Here is a 14,611-nt window from a genome sequence, read left to right on the forward strand (position 1 = left end):
AACACTACAATACATTTATCACAAAAGTTTGTCATTCTAATTGTTTTCAAAAGGTAACTGCAAATATGCTTGAAATAAAACAGGATTGGCAGTCCTGGCAAGCACTATACAGGACTATGGGCTTTGGGTCCTGCAGCCAGAAGTGGAGAGGACACAGGAAGCAGGTTAAAGTGAAAAATCTGGTTTGAAATCTTCATGAAAGATTACAGCATTTGAGTCCTGAATCTGATTCATTCCCCTTATTGACTTACAACTGTATTAACCATATTATAATTAACTATGGTGTCTATGTGGTAAAATGTTTGAATTTTTTTCTTTTTTAAACTTTCAAATTTTTATAAGAATTTCTGAAATCCAAAGAAAGGTTTGAAATAAAATGGGGAAAAAACATCTCAGAAAATAAATCGAAAGTATAAAGAAAAACCCAAGGGAAATATTCAGGCTGAAAAAAATTCAATGATTGGAATAAAAAAACAGTCATTGCCTAGGCTTGAACAAGAATGGAAAGGACAAAGTAGCCATGAACTTGAAGGAAAAGCAATGGATATCCACCTTAAACAATAGAGGTAAAACACATTAAAAAATGATTAGAATCCAAAAGAGGAAAGAAGTAACACTGCTGCAATAGTCTCAGGAGAAGAGAGGAAATATGAGCCTAAAATATTTTCAAAGAAATAGATTTGTAGAGGACATAAAAGATGATTTTATTGTACAAGAATGGTAAAGTCTGAACACTTAAATAAAATGCTGGTATCGGTAATATATAATGTATATATGTATGATACCCTGATGAACTTTCTAAATTAAAATTCCATATAAAGATACATACTCTAAACAATATAGATAAAACCAAACCCAATGTAACGAATGTTCAATTAACACAAAAAATAAGGAAAAGGAAATTAAGGAATATATATGTGAAGAAAAGTGAAAAACAAAAATTTGTAATCTTAAATACTAAGTGACCAGTAAGATCATCATACATAAATGGGAAATATAAGATAACAATTGTACGAAGTGCAGTGACTCATTCCTATAATCCCAACTATTTGGGAAGTAGAATCTCAGGTTAAGTCCAGTGTAGGAAAAGTGAGGCTCTTTCTCAACCAATAAGAAGCTGGGTGCCATAGTACATAGCTGACATCTCTTCTATGTGATAAAAGCCTGACTTGACATAAACAAAACACTGGAAAAATAACTGAAGATGAAGGACTGAGGCTTGGCTCACATGATAGAGTGTCTGCCTCGCAAGTGCAAGGCCCTGAGTTCAAGCACAAGGATAGAACTTGAGAAAATATTATTTTGTAAATGACCCTACTATATTCTATTGAAAGTAAATATGTTAAAAACAAGAGGCTGGAGAAATATTTGCCATTCAATTTTAATTAAAAAATGAAGAAAGTTTGACCATTTTTGCAGCAAGAAAATTACCAGTAACTGAGTTAAAAGTTAAACAGCCATAAAACGGTCAGTTTACTCAGAAGACCTAGCAATCTCATGTGTATGCATCAAACAAAATGTATAAAATAAAACCCAATATAACTGGAAAATAAAATAAATCCACAAATATAATTCAAGATGTCAACTTTCTCTCTAAGTTATGAAGAATAATTAAAAAGAAAATCAGAAAGGATGTAGGAAAACTTATACCACCATCAACAAAAAGGAGCCAATCAACAGTATAGAACACTCCAAAAAACAAAAGGAGAATAAGCTCTTTCCAAGAGTTTATGGAACATTTATCAAGACAGGACATAACGTGGGCCATAAAATAAAGCTAAATATTTAAGAAAATAAAAATCATACACATTATGTTCCTTGGCCAAAATGAAATCAAGCTAGAAATTAAAAGCAGAAAAATAATAGAAACAATCTCCAAACACAGAGGAACCAAGCAAGCAACTCAAAATAATTGATGGATCAAAGAGGAAGTCTTAAAGGAAAAATTTAAAGTACATTGCCTTAATGAAAGCAAAAATTACAACATATAAAAATTAATGGGACTCAGCTAAAGTAGAGCTAAAAGGCAAATTTATACAGCAAATGTTTATAAACACTAGGAAAGAAAGTCTCAAAAATCAGTAACCTGCAAACTAGAAAAAAGAGCAAAGTGAATCCCAAATGAGCAGAACAAAGAATGCAAAAATAATAGAAACCAACAATATTGAAAATAGGAAAAGTACAGAGAAAAAATAAAGCTGATTCTTGAAAAGATCTATGAAATGTTAGGGCATCTAGAAATACAAAAAAAGATAAAGAGAAGACAGATTACCAATTTCAAGAATAAGAAAGAGCTATTACTAAAGGCCCTGCAGATATGAAAATATACTAGGGACAGAAATTCTATGCAGAAAATTTTGAAATTGATAAAAAGATTAATTCCATGTAAATGACAAAGTTGTACTACTCAACATATATAAAATACATAATTTCAATGTCCTTATAAACTTTTCTTATGCATTTTTACAATTGTATATAAAATTGTTCAAAGTAAGATGTTCGTTAGGACACTTCCATACATATATACAAAGTACTTTGATCATATTCATCATCTATATTAGTCTTTCTTGTTACCCCTTCTCCCTTTCCCTTTTCTTACCCATTCCACCTATATAGCTGTCCCCATTTATTTGCATGACCTTGGATATTTGCCCCCAGTTTCTACAAATGAGAAAAAATATGTGTTATTAGTCTCTGTAGAGATAGCTTATCTCACTGTCCATGATGATCCCTAGTTCCATACATTCTCTAGCAAATGACCTGATTTCTATTTTTTATGTCTGAGTAAAACTGTATTGTTTATATGTACGGTATTTTAATTATTCATTCATTCATTGATGGCTACCTAGGTTAGCTCTATAATTTGGCTATTGTGAATAGTGCTACAATAAACTGGAGTCACATGTATCTCTATGGTAAGCTGACTTTGATTGAGGGGATTAATATATTCAGAGTGGTAAGGTTGAATTATATGGGTGAGGATTGCATTATCATTGGCATCTGTCATTGTTTTCTTGCTAGTAGCCATTTTGACTGGAGTGAGAATCTCAAGGGTGGTTTCTTTTCTATTTGCCTGATGTAGTTCTTTGCAATTAGTATTTCTGAAAACTGTTCATTTGTCCTTTTAATAATTGGATTTTTTGGTTTCGATGGTTTTTTAACTCTTTGTATTTGAATTTGAATATTATTCCCTGTTGGATGAATCTGACAAAGATTTTCCTCATTCTGTAGTCTGCCTCTTTACTGTTTTGCTGTGTCGAGTCTTGCTCTAATTTTCAAAACTAATGAAATTCTCCTCAGAAATTCACTGCCTACACCTAAATCTGTAATCCTTTTCCCCTACCTTTTCCACTAGAAGATCAAACATTTCAGGTCTTACATTAAAACCTTTAATCTATTTTAAGTCGACTTTTGTACGTGATGAGAGACAGAGGTCTTGTTTCAGTCTTTTATGTGTAAATACAAGTTTTCCAAGGACCATTTGTTAAAGTCACTATGTTTATTTCATTGTATATTTTACATCCCTTTTAAAGCATCAGATGACACTACTTCCTTGGGCTTATTTCAGGCTCTTCTATTATACTTCATTGTTTTATATATACACTTTTGTGCCAGTACCACACTGCTTTGTTATTGTGGTTCTATAGCATACTTTGAAATCAGGTATCGTGATGCCTCCATCATTGTTCTTTTCTATCAGAATTACTTTGGATAGTCAAAGTATTTGTTTTTCAATATAAATTTTTGGAAATTTTCTAGAGCATTTTTTTCACGATAGATGGATGAGCTTAAACACAGAGACATTATTATGCTATTCTTGTACAATTTATTTTCTCCTTATTTGCTTTTATACTTATGTTACCTATCCATTTATCACCTATTTCTTTACCCTGATTTATCCAATTCAATGTTTTTAATCTGTCTTTGAGATAGGACCTCCATAGGGCCCAACTGTCAAGGGGCTTATGGTTTCCATTTCCCCATTTTATTGACTTTCTATCTTCAATTAGATATATTTTTCTCTCCACTGTTTTTCTTCATTCTCTTTCTCCTCTCCTAAAATTCCTTTTTATAAGCACTGACAAATCCTTACCAAACCCTCTTACTAATAAAAGAAGGTGAGAGAAAATACATATTAATACAAGAGATGAAGTAGGTAACATTACAATAGATCCCACTGAAACAAAGGATCATTCTAGACTACTTTTTAAAACACATATTCAAAGAAATTGGTAAAGCTAGAGGAATGAATAATATTTTAGACACATATGAACTACCAAAACTGAATCAAAAAGATATAAACAACTTTAACAGATCAACAATAATGAAATTGAATTACTAATTTTTTAATCTCTCATAAAAGAAAAGCCTGAATTTCTGAGTTCAACCAGACTTATAAAGAAAACTCCCAAGTAGCTAGAAATACAAGTGTGAGTTGCTGCAACTAGTTAAAATATTGTTGTTTTTTTTAATGATAGTCTCTCTGTTTGTGACTTAAACTACAATCTATACACTATATAGTTGGCCATGCTGCATGTTTCACACTAAGCTCATGCTATTCCCTTCTGAATCTTGTCTCCTGATAGGCTGGCAAAATGTTTATCAAATAATCGGCATTGAAAATTTGTATTTGCAAATAAAACTGGTTCCCTTAATCCAGGGTTTGATTGAACTAGTTTTCATCTGTGTTTCAATATCTGTGAAGGAGAGTATTTCAAGTTCATTTGTGTCCCTTTGAGCCTGATTTTCAAGTGTCCTGGATTAAAACTCAAGGTGATTAGCAAGGCCTCTCAAACTTAATAAGATTTTGAGGTAAAATTTTGTCCCTTCTGACCTGCAAAACTATCAAAGCTCTGTTCAGTCTCTCAGTTTGTGCTTTTAGATGTGCCTCTAAGTCTCTCTCTCATCTTTGTGCAACTAACAAATTAGTAAAGATCCTCAGGAAAGAAAAAGGAGACAAATGTCACAGTTCTCTGTGATTTGGTCAATGTTACATCTTGTCAATCCAAATACTTGCTGCTTTGGCAGCTTTCCAATTCATTTATACCTTTTCTTCTAATCACATCTTAATACTTTCATTTGCTTTCACAGAGATAATGTTCATCTTCTAAAAATTAAAATGATGTGATAAAATATACAAAAACTACATTTTAAATTGATTTATAAAATCCCATTTCTTCCATTTTACTTTATTTTTTGCCAGTCCTGAGTCCTGAATTCAGGGCCTGAGCACTGTCCTTGAGCTTCATTGGCTCATGGATAGCACTCTACCATTTCAGCCACAGCACCACTTCTGGCTTTTTCTGTTTATGTGGTACTGAGGAATTGAATCCAGGGCTTCATGCATGCTAGGCAAGCAATCTACCACTAGGCCACATTCCCATTTCCAATTCTTTAATTTTAAAATACCATATCCTGCTGGGTACCATTGGCTCATGCCTGTAATCCTAGCTACTGAGGAGTCTGAGATCTAAGGATCATAAGATCTGAGGATTGTGGTTCAAAGCCAGCTACGTAGGCATAGAAGAGGCTCCAATAACCACCAAAAAAGGCAGAAGTGGAGCTGTGGCTTAAGTTGTAGAGTGAAAAAGGGAAGCAAGAGAACGAGGCCCCAAGTTTAAGCCCCAGTACTGGCATCAGTAAATAAATACTATTTTCTTTATTTCTACATTTACCAGAATTTTAGGGTTCAAATATTTATTTGATAGAATAGTGTATTTTTGTTCTAATTCTTCGGTAACTTCCATTTTGTTTTTATTATAAAAAAACAAACCTCACAAAACATAAAATGCAACCTTATTTTGAAAAGGAAATGTATGATACATTATTGTTAGCTTTCCCCACATTATTATACAGCAACTGTCTAGAGCTTATTCAGTTCTCATAACTGCAGGTCATCATGCCTTGAGTTCCCTGTGTTACTTTCCTTCCAAAACAGCAAATTACTATTGTGCATTCTCTTGTTACATTTGACTATCTCAGATATTTAAATATCCATGCAGGATTTGTCCTTCTGTACCCCTGGCCTATTTCACTTTGCAAACTATACTTAAAATTCTTCCAAAGAGTAAGCAAATGCAATCATTGTATTCAATGTACACAATGTAAAAATGAACTATATAACTTGGGGGTAGGGATAAGAGGGGTAAACTGAAGGAAGGGGTATCAGTAACCCAAACAAAGAGCACTGTAGTCATAACAACTATTTAATAATAACAATACAATGCAGAAACATGAATTTAATTTTAAAAAAACATTATTCCATGATGTAGCATATTTCACATAGCATAAAATGTATACCATATATATGATACATATATACTGACAAAATATTATACACAAATAATATGCATATGTCTGAATATGTAATTAATAAAGAGTTCATGTCATACCATGGTCTTATTTTTAAAGGAAGGATAATGTTCCATTTTATAGTACACCACATAGATGAAATCTAGTTCAATCAATTTTGCTGCAAATGACCTTCTTTTCATACTTGAATAATACTCCATTGTGTTTATCATATTTTCTTTACCTATTCACCAACTGTCAGACACCTAGACTGATTCCATAGCATGGCAATTGTGAATAGTAGTACAATAAATATAGGTGTGCAAATGTCTCTATAGTATCCTAATTTATATTCATTTGAATATATGCACTAGAATGGCATCACTGAATCATAGGTCTGTTTTTAAGGATTATTTTTCTTTTATGAATCTTCATAATGATTTCAATACTGGTTGCACTAGTTTATAAAGTATCCTTTTTCTACATTTTGGTATACAGTTTCTGAGCACTATTTATTGAAGAGGCTATTATACAATTTATATTTGGGCACCATTATATAAAATGATCTGGCTAAACTTTTGTGGTTATCTCTTGATCATTTATTTCATTACATTTGTCTTTTTTATTTTTTTATTGTGAAAATACCATACAGAGGGGTTACAATTACATGAGCAAAGTAATGAGTTCATTTCTTATCAAGCATTGGTTGTCTCCTCCTTTGTTTCCCCTTACCATTCCCATCTACTCACCCCCCCACAAAGTTGTAAAGTTCATTTTTCGACATAACGTCGTGTACTTCTCATTGTTGTGATGGGTCCACCTGTATCCCTACTTAAACAATTCTTTCCCTTCCCCTCCCCAAAGTATACCAACATCAAATACAGTGAAAACAGGGGTTATACCGTGGGGGAGAGACATACAAAACAACAAAAATGTCATCGTATAAATATATAAAAATTGAGTCCTTATCTTGGGGTTCATTTTACCTAACATCAACTTATCTGACCATTTCTGCTTATCTCAAACATACATTAGTTATTGCAAATAAGGGAAACCATGGGACCTATCTTTCTTTGGGCCTGGCTTACTTCCCTTAATATATTTTTTTTCCAAGTCTGTCCCTTTCTTAAGAAATGGGGCAATGTCATTCTTTCTGATGGAGGCATAGAATTCCATTGTGTATATACACCACATTTTCTTGATCCACTCATCTACTGAGGAGCATCTGGGTTGGTTCCATATTTTAGCTATGGTAAATAATGGTGCAATAAACATGGTTGTGCTGGTAGCTTTAGTATGGTCTTGTTTGTGATCATCTGGGTAAATGCCCAAGAGTGGGATTGCTGGGTCATAAGGGAGCTCTATGTGGAGTCTTTTCAGGATCCTCCATACTACTTTCCACAGTGATTGAACAAGGTTACACTCCCACCAACAATGTAATAGGGATCCCTTCTGTCCACATCCCCTCCAGCATCTGTTGTTATTAGAGTTCTTGATTATAGCCATTCTAACTGGGGTGGTATCTCAATGTTGTTTTGATTTGCATTTCTTTGATGGCTAGGGAGGTTGAGCATTTCTTCATGTGAATTTTGGTCATCCTTTTTCCTCTTCAGAGAACTTTCTCTGTTAGGCTTTAGCCCACTTATTTTGGGGGCATATTTTAGATATGAGACCCTTGTCCATTGTATGGCTAGTGAAGATCTTGACCCAATCCATGGGTTTTCTATTGATCTTGCTAGTAATGTCCTTTGCCATGCAGAAGCTCCGCAATTTCATGCAATCCCATTTGTCCAACCTTTCTTTGATTTGTTGTTTCTGAGTCTCTATTAAGAAAATTTCAGCCTGTGCCAAAGAGACCTAGGGTTTTTCCTATTCTGCCTATAATGTTTTCAGCATGTCAGCTTTGACTCTGAGGACTTTGATCCATTTGGAGTTCATTCTGGTACAGAGTGGTATATAAGAATCTAGCTTTATCTAACAACAATAGATGCTGGAGGGGATGTGGACAAAAGGGAACCTTACTTCATTGTTGGTGGGAGTGTAAACTCGTTCAACAACTTTGGAAAGTAGTATGGAGGTTCCTCAAAAGACTCCACATAGAGCTCCCCTATGACCCAGCAAACCTACTTTTGGGCATTTACCCAAATGTTTACAAACAAGGCCACACTAAAGCTACCAGCACAACTATGTTTATTGCAGCATTATTTACCATAGCTAACATATGGAACCAACCCAGATGCCCCTCAGTAGATGAATGGATCAAGAAATGTGGTATATATACACAATGGAATTCTATGCCTCCACCAGAAAAAATGACATTGCCCCATTTGTTAGGAAATGGAAAGGCTTGGAAAAAATTATATTAAGTGAAGTAAGCCAAGCCCAAAGAAACATAGGTCCCATGGTTTCCCTTATTTGCAATATCTAGTATATGTATGAGTCAAGCGGGAAAGGTCAGATAATGTGATGTCAGGAAAATGAACCCTTAGATATGTATTTTAATGTTTTTTTTCTTTCATGCATGTGTTTCTAATGCATTTATAAGATTATCTCTTTGTTGCTTTGTATGTCCCTCCCCCACAGGATAACCCCTGCTTTCACTATATTTGATGTCGGTATAATTTGTGGAGGAGATGGGGAAAAGTAAGTCATTTAAGGATACAGGTGTACCCGTTGCAACAATGAGAAGTACAAGTCCTTATGTCGAAAAAGAACTTTACAACTTTGGTGGGGGGGGAGGGTTAGGGGGACTGGGGGAAGCTGGAAAGGGATGTGAAGGGTAAACAAAGGAGGAGGCTGCAATGCTTGATAAGAAATGTACTCATTATCTTGCCCATGTAATTGTAACCCCTCTGTACAGTATGTTCACAAAAAATAAAAAAATAAAGAACTCATTCTTCAGTTTTAAAAAAAAGGATCTAGCTTTAGTTTTCTACAAGTGAATAGCCAATTTTGCCAGCACCATTTACAGAAGAGACTGTCTTTCTTCCATTCTATTTTTTTAGCTCCCTTATCGAGGATTAGATGCCTATAAGTCTTCCATTGGTCCTGGGGTCTGTTCTTGTGTCAGTACCAAGCTGTTTTGATTACTATGGCTTTATAGTAGAGTTTGAAATTTGGTATTGATATTCCTCCAGCATTGTTCTTTCTGTTAAGGATCGTTTTTGCTATTTGGGGTCTTTTATTGTTCCATATGAATTTTTGGGTTGCTTCTTCTATTTCCTTGAAGAATGAGGTTGGAATGGGTATCAAATTGAATTTGTAGATAGCCTTGGGAAGTATTGCCATTTTCAAGATGTTGATCCATCCAATCCAGGAGCATGGCAGGTTTTTTTGCTTTCTAAGTTCTGTTTTCATTTCCTTTTTCAGAATTTTAAAGTTTTCATCATAGAGGTACTTAACTTTTTTGGTTAATTCCTAGGTATTTTATATTTTGTGGATCTATTACAAATGGAGTTGCTTTCCTTATTTCAGCCACGAATTTCTCATTGTTCGCATACAGAAAAGCCATTGATTTTTGAGGCTTAATTTTATACCCTGCTACTTTGCCAAAGTTTAGAATCATTTTGAGTACTTTGGGAGTGGAGGTCGTGGGATTCTTTAAATACAAGATCATGTCATCTGCAAAGAGAGAGAGTTTTACTTCATCTTTCCCTATTTGAATCCCTTTTTTTCTCTTTTTTAAATGTTTTTTATTGTAAAAATACTGTACAGAGGGGTTACAGTTAAATGAGCAAGGTAAAGTATACATTTCCTATCAAGCATTGTTTCCTTCTCCATTGTTCTAACTCTACCATCCCTTCTCTCCCATTTCAACAACTACACTCCCCCCATCCCCCCACCTAAATTGTAAAGTTTGTTTTTCAACATAGTGTTTTCTAAATCTCATTGTTACAATGGGTCCACCTGTATCCCTATTTAAATATTTTTTCTTTTCTTTTTTCTTGTTTCCCCTTCCCATCCCTTCCCATCCTCCCCCCACCCCACCATCCAATTCTCCTCCCCCCCCCACCAAAGTTGTAAAGTTCGTTTTTACACATAATGACTTATACATCTCATTGTTGCAATGGGTCCACCTATTTAAACTATTTGTTTTTTCCCTTCCCCTCCACAAATTATACCAACTTCAAATACAGTGAATGCAGGGGTTAAACCATGGAGGAGGTACATAAAAAGCAACAAAGAAATAATCTTATAAATGTGTTAGAAACAATCAGATGAAAGAAAAAAACATTTGAATACATATCTTAGGGTTCATTTCCCTAACATCAACTTATTTGACCTTTTCTGCTTGACTCAAACATATGCTAGATATTGCAAATAAGGGAAACCATGGGACCTAAGTTTCTTTGGGCCTGGCTTACTTCACTTAATATAATTTTTTCCAAGTCTTTCCATTTCCTAACAATGGGGCAATGTCATTCTTTCTAATGGAGGCATAGAATTCCATTGTGTATATCCACCACATTTTCTTGATCCATTCATCTACTGAGGGGCATCTGGGTTGGTCCCATATCTTAGCTATGGTAAATAATGCTGCAATAAACATAGTCGTGCTGGTAGCTTTAGTGTGGCCTTGTTTGTGATCATTTGGGTAAATGCCCAAAAGTGGGATTGCTGGGTCATAGGGGAGCTCTATGTGGAGTCTTTTGAGGAACCTCCATACTACTTTCCAAAGTTGTTGAACGAGTTTACACTCCCACCAACAATGAAGTAAGGTTCCCTTCTGCCCACATCCCCTCCAGTATCTGTTGTTATTAGACTTCTTGACTATAGCCATTCTAACTGGGGTGAGGTGGTATCTCAATGTTGTTTTTTTATTTTTATTTATTTATTATTGTGAAAATACTGTACAGAGGGGTTACAATTAGATGGGCAAGATAATGAGTACATTTCTTATCAAGCATTGTAGCCTCCTCCTTTGTTTCCCCTTCCCATCCCTTCCCAGGCTCCCCCTGGCCCTCCACCCAATCCTCCCCCCTACACCAAAGTTGTAAAGTTCGTTTTCGACATGACAACTTGTACTTCTCATTGTTGCAACGGGTCCACCTGTATCCTTATTTAAACGACTTGTTTTTCCCCTTCCCCTCCACAAATTATACTGACATCAAATACAGTGAAAGCAGGGGTTATACTGTGGTGGAGGGACATACAAAACAACAAAGAACTAATCTTATAAATGCGTTAGAAACAATCACATGAAAGAAAAAAAAACATTTGAATACATATCCTAGCGTTCATTTTCCTAACATCACATTATCTGACCTTTTCTGCTTGACTCATACATATGCTAGATATTGCAAATAAGGGAAACCATGGGACCTATGTTGCTTTGGGCTTGGCTTACTTCACTTAATATAATTTTTTCCAAGTCTTTCCATTTCCTAATAAATGTGGCAATATCATTCTTTCTGATGGAGGCATAGAATTCCATTGTGTATATATACCACATTTTCTTGATCCATTCATCTACTGAGGGGCATCTGGATTGGTTCCATATCTTAGCTATGGTAAATAATGCTGCAATAAGCATAGTTGTGCTGGTAGCTTTAGTGTGGCCTTGTTTGTGATCAATTGGGTAAATGCCCAAAAGTGGGATTCCTGGGTCATAAGGGAGCTCTATGTGGAGTCTTTTGAGGAACCTCCATACTACTTTCCAAAGTTGTTGAACGAGTTTACACTCCCACCAACAATGAAGTAAGGTTCCCTTCTGTCCACATCCCCTCCAGCATCTGTTGTTATTAGAGTTCTTTTTTTTCTTTTTCTTCTTTTTTGTTCCAGTTGGGGAGCCTGAACTCTGGGCCTGAGCACTGTCCCTCAGCTCTTCAGCTCAAGGCTAGTGCCCTATCACTTGAGCCATAGCGCCACTTCGAGCTTTTTTTCTTTTTGCTTATGTGGTGCTGAGGAATTGAACCCAGGCCTCAGGCATGCAAGGCAAGCGCTCTACCACGGAGCCACCTTCCCAGCCCCTAGAGTTCTTGACTATAGCCATTCTAACTGGTGTGAGGTGGTATCTCAATGTTGTTTTGATTTGCATTTCTTTTATGGCTAGGGAGGTTGAGCATTTCTTCATGTGTCTATTAGCCATCCTTCTTTCCTCTTCAGAGAAGTTTCTCTTTAATTCTTTTTTTTTTTTGTCAGTCGTGGGGCTTGAACTCTGGGCCTGGGCATTGTCCCTCAGCTCTTCAGCTCAAGGCAAGTGCTCTATCACTTGAGCTACACTTGAGCGACACTTCCAGTTTTCTGGTGGTTTATTGGAGATAGGAGTCTCACTGTCTCTCCTGCCCGGACTGGCTTTAAACTGCGATTCTCAGATCTCAGCCTCCTGAGTAGCTAGGATTACAGGCGTGAGCCACCAGCGCCCGGCTCTCTTTAATTCTTTAGCTCATTTATTTATTGGGCAGTTGTTTCTGTGAAAATTTTTATTGGGGGATTTAATTTTTTGAATTCCAGGTATATTTTAGATATGAGACCCTTGTCTGTTGTATGGCTAGTGAAGATCTTCTCCCAATCCGTGGGCTTTCTATTAATCTTGCTAGCTATGTCCTTTGCCATGCAGAAGCTCTGCAATTTTATGCAATCCCATTTGTCCAACCTTTCTTTGATTTGTTTTGTCTGGGACTCTATTAAGAAAATGTTGGCCTCTGCCAAGGGGTCCTACAGTTTCTCCTATTCCATCCTGTAATGTTTTCAGAGTGTCTGCTTTGACTCCGAGGTCTTTGATCCATTTGGAGTTGATTCTGATGCAGGGTGATATATAAGTATCTAGCTTTAGTTTTCTGCAAATAGTTAACTAATTTTGCCAGCACCATTTACTGAAGAGGCTGTCTTTCTACCATTCTATTTTTTAGCTCCCTTATCGAAAACTAGATGGCTATAGGTCTGGAGGCTCATTTCTGGATTTTCAGTTCTATTCCATTGGTCCTGAGGTCTGTTCTTGTGCCGGTAGCAAGCTATTTATGTTTTCATGTTGTGTTATTGCTGTAGCTAGGCATTCTAACACTAGATTGAAGTGAAGTGGAGAGAGTGGACATCCTTGTCTCATTCCTGAGTTAAGAAGAAATGTTATTCATTTTTCACCATTAAGTATAATGCCGGCTGTAGGTTTGTCATACACAGCCTTTATTGTATTGAGAAATATTCCCTGGATTCCTAGTTTTTCCAGAACCTTCATCATAAAGGGGTGTTAGATCTCGTCAAATGCCTTTTCTGCATCTATTGAGATAACCATGTGGTTCTTATCCTTGCTCTTGTTGATGTGGTGAATTATATTAATTGATTTGTGTATATTGAACCAGATTTGCATCCCTGAAATGAATCCTGTTTGATCGTGGTGCATGATTTTTTGGATGAATTGTTGAATTCGATTGGCCAAAATTTTGTTGAGAAGTTTTGCATCAATGTTCATCAAGGAAATGGGTCTATAGTTTTCTTTCTTTGATGAGTCCCTGCCTGGTTTTGGGATGAGGGTTATGATGGCTTCATAGAATGAGTTCAGTAGTGAACTTTCTCTTTCAATTTCATTGAAGAGTTGGAGGAGTATTGGTGTGAGCTCTGCTTTGAAGGTCTTGTAGAATTCTGCTGTAAAACCATCTGGTCCTGGGCTTTTCTTAGATGGGAGGTCTCTTATTGCTGTTTCTATTTCAATGCTTGATATGGGCCTAACTCATATTGGTTTAACTCATCTTGGTTTAGTTTTGGCATGTCAATATTTGCTAGGAAAAGGTCCATTTCTGCCAAGTTCTCAAACTTATTAGCATAAAGGTTTGAGAAGTATTCCCTTATAATGTTCTGAATCTTGGTTGTTTCTGTGGTGATGTTTCCATTCTCATCTCTGAGTTCATTTATTTGGGTTGTTCTTTTCTTTTTCTGATAAGATTTGCTAAGGGTCTGTCAATTTTGTTAAGTTTTTCGAAGAAGCAACTCTTTGTTTTGTTGATTCTTTCTATGGTATTTTTGGATTCTAATTCATTTAATTGTGATGTAATTTTAATTATTTTTCTGTCTACTGCATTGGGGTTTATCTTGCTGCTATTTTTCAAGGTGGTTCAGATGTCACAAATTGTTGGTTTCAGATCTCTCCAATTTGTTGATGTAGGAACTCAGAGCTATAAACTTGCCTCTGAGTACTGCCTTTGCTGTGTCCCAGAGGAGCTGGTAATTTGTGTGTTCATTTTTTGAATATCATGAACATTTGAATTTAATTTCTAATCTCTTCCATGACCCACTACTGACTCTAACAGTGTGTTGTTCAGCCTCCATGTGTTACAGGACTTTCTTTGGTGGCTTTTGGTGTTGAGTTCTAATTTTATTCCCTTGT

This window comes from Dipodomys merriami, unplaced genomic scaffold (genome assembly GCF_024711535.1).
Source record: "Dipodomys merriami isolate MVZ:Mamm:240054 unplaced genomic scaffold, mDipMer1.0.p SCAF_3, whole genome shotgun sequence".
Classification (NCBI taxonomy): domain Eukaryota; kingdom Metazoa; phylum Chordata; class Mammalia; order Rodentia; family Heteromyidae; genus Dipodomys; species Dipodomys merriami.